This window comes from Neovison vison, chromosome 5 (genome assembly GCF_020171115.1).
Source record: "Neovison vison isolate M4711 chromosome 5, ASM_NN_V1, whole genome shotgun sequence".
NCBI lineage: Eukaryota > Metazoa > Chordata > Mammalia > Carnivora > Mustelidae > Neogale > Neogale vison.
Window position 1 is genome coordinate 104957032 of NC_058095.1, and position 3519 is coordinate 104960550.

General features: G+C 39.7%; 1 non-coding gene across 1 annotated transcript; it reads left to right on the top strand.

Moving 5' to 3' along the window:
- Positions 1-774: 774 nt before the first annotated feature.
- On the top strand, positions 775-879 carry LOC122908074. Its single transcript, XR_006384866.1, has one exon. It is a non-coding gene; the product is annotated as a U6 spliceosomal RNA (small nuclear RNA).
- Positions 880-3519: the final 2640 nt, after the last annotated feature.

The following is a 3519-nucleotide window of genomic DNA, read 5'->3' on the forward strand; positions in this document are numbered from 1 at the left end:
TTCAAAGTCAGGAAATCGTGGCTTCCAGAGTCAGTCCTAACCTCTACAGTTAGCCATTCAGAAATTTCAAGATGCCTTTAAGTCTTACTTCTGGAAAATGAAATAAAAAGAAATTCTAAATGTCCATTCTTCCTTAATCCTTCTTCTCTTTAGTGACCTAAGATTTCATTTTATTTGGCATGAATATGTGAGAATAATAGACATTTTGAAAAGCAGGAGTAGGTTTCAGGTGCCTGGGTGGCTCAATCGGTTGATTCTGACTCTTGATTTCGGCTCAGGTCATGATCTCAGGATTATGGGATGGAGCCCGGCGTAAGGCTCTGAGCTCAGCATGGAGTCTGCTTGAGATTTTTCTTTCTGCCTCTCCCTCTGCCCCATCCCTGCTCGTGCACTCTCTCTAAATAAAATCTTAAAAAGAGGAAGAGTAGGGTTAAAATTAAAGATAATATGGCTTTTAAAAAAGTAAAGAGGAGATAATGGTCATATCAGATATCAAAATGCATTACAAATATACCGATTAAAAAGAGAGGCATGGTGACTATAGTTAATGGCACTGTATTATATATGCAAAAGTGGCTGAGAGAGTAGAGCTTAAAAGCTCTCTCCAAGAAAAAATACTTGTAACTATGTATGGTGATGGATATTTACTAGACTTACTATGGTGATAGTTTCCTAATATATACAAATATTGAGTCATTATGTTGTACATCTGAAAATAATACTATAATGTTGTATGTCAGTTATATCTCAATAAAAAAGGGGAAAATATATATAGTGGTCATTTTGACAGCACATATACTAAAATTGGAACAATACAGAGATTAGTGGGGCCCCTGGCACAAGGATGACAAGCGAATTCGTGACGGGTTCTATATTAAATATATGTGTGTGTGTGTGTGTGTGTGTGTGTGTGAGAGAGAGAGAGAGAGAGAGACACCCAGGCACCTCTCACTCTTATCTGTCTACCTTCATTTTTTAAAGATTTTATTTATTTATTTATTTGACAGACAGAGAGCACAATCTGGGGGTGTGGCAGAGAGAGGGAGAAGCAGTTTCCCACTGAGGGGGGAGTGTGATGTGGGGCTCAATCCCATGAGCCTGAAATCTTGACCTGAGCCCAAGGCAGACACTTAACTGACTGAGCCACCCAGGTGTCCCTGTCTACCTCCATTCTTGATGGGGAGATTGTGGTGCCCCTCAAAGGGCCCTGAGAGGCCCCTGAGAACAGACAGGTATGTTCATCTCCTTTGCACAGAGTAGGGAAGCTTTCTACCTCACTGCCTCCACCCTCCACCTGTGTAATGGGCACTTGGGGACGGGGCAAACGTTGATGGGAGAAACCAGGGCCTGACCAGCTTCACCGTGGAGCATGCCATCCTTCCGGCATGCCGCCCCCCAGCGTCATTTTGTTGTTCCTGATCATGTTTCCTTTTGTAGTTTCTTTCCCACGAGTCTTTGTTCCTAAGGAAGGAAAACTGTTACTGGCCCAAGGAAGAAATGTCACAGACATATATATGTCTGTAGGATAAGCATGGATTCAAGTATTTCTGCTGCCAGTTCCCTTCTCTCCCTAGACCTAAGAATTGGAACATTGAGAAAGAAACCAGTAAATAAAAAATCTGCTGCTCCGCCCTCCACTCTGTTTCCTGGCATTCCAGTTACAAACCCAGCTCTCTCACATTGGATCCAGAAGTAAGAGGGACCTCGATACCGTCTTAATCAAAATACTGACAAACTGATTCCCTTTTATCCCCCTGCAATATGGGGAGAACTTTAAAATTTTGCATAAATGAAATAAACATTTTTATTATTTGATTTGAGCACTAAATTTCATAGATTGATAGTGGGCATCTTACCAAGCTGGCAACTGGAGACCATTAAAAACCAACTTCTTTTTTTTTGGGACACCTGGGTGGCTCAGTTGGTTAAGCAGCTGCCTTCGGCTCAGGTCATGATCCCAGCGTCCTGGGATCGAGTCCCATATCGGGCTCCTTACTCGGCAGGGAGCCTGCTTCTCCCTCTGCCTATGTCTGCCTCTCTGTCTGCCTGTGCTCGCTCTCTCCCTCTCTCTCTGACAAATGAATAAATAAAATCTTAAAAAAAAAAAAAGGAGATATTTAAAAAAAAAATAAAATAAAAACCAACTTCTTTTTTTTAAGTTTTTAATTTTAATTCCAGTGTAGCTAACATAGTGTTGTATTAGTTTCAGGTGTATAATAAAGTAAATTCCATACATCACCTGGTGCTCATCGAAAGCATACTCCTTAAATCCTTTTCATTTTTTATTGCCCCCAAGCCCCCACTCACCTCCCCTCAGTAACCATCGGTGTGTTCTCTATAGTTAAGAGTCTGTTTCTTGGTTTGTTTCCCTCTCTCTCTCTTTTGTCCTTTGTTTTGTTTCTTAAATTCTACATATGAGTGAAATCATAGGATATTTGTCTGTCTCTGACTTATTTCACTTAGCATTAGACTCTCTAGCTCCATCCATGTTGTTACAAAGGGCAAGATTTCATTCCTTTTTATGGCCATTGTATATATATCGCATCCACTTTATCCATTCATCTATCCATGGCTATTTGGGCTCCTTCCATAATTTGCTTATTATAGATAATGCTCCAATAAACAGAGGGGTGCATATATCCTTTTGAATTAGTGTTTTTGTACTTTTTGGGTAAATACCCAGTCATACAGTTACTGGATCATAGGATAGTTCTATTTTTAACTTTTTGAGGAAATGCCATATTGTTTTCCATGGTGGCTACACCAGTTTGCATTCCCACCAATGGTGCACAAGGGTTCCGTTTTCTCCACAACCCTGCCAACACATGTTCTTCCTTGCGGTTTTGATTTTAGCCATAAAAACCAAGTTCTTGAATGCTGTCATCTTGTCTGATTCTGAAAAAGAGGATCTAGAATGGAAGTCCTGCACATTTCTCTAATAAGTGTCCTGATGCTTTAAAATTATAAATTTAATACAACTGAAAGTAATGTAGCATTGTAGCAACTATACTTCAATAAGGATGTCTGGGTGGCTTAGTTGGCTAAGCATCTGCCTTTGGCTCTGGTCATGATCCCAGGGTTCCGGGATTGAGTTCTGCAGGGAGCCTGCTTCTCCCTCTGCCATTCCCCCTACTTGTGCTCTCTCTCTGTCAAATAAATAAATAAAATCTTAAAAAATTAATAACATGTTTAAATTTTTTATTATAAATTTAACATAGAGATTATAGGTTAAAATAGAATTATTAATTTATGTAACTCTATTATCCTCTTGCCATGTTCCTCTCACTTAAAGACTCTAAACCAAAGATTAATATGCTATTTAGAAAGTTACCTTAACAAGGAGAGGGAACTATGTTAATTTAAAAAAAAACACACACAAGGAAAGGGAGCTGCTAGCAGCTTTATAAAGGATAGATTGGAAAGGATAAGGCAGGAGTCAGGTACATAGGTCCAGATTAGAGATGATGGAACAGTAGTTGAGGGACTGAAGAGAAAGAGACAAAGTCAAGAGATTTAGGA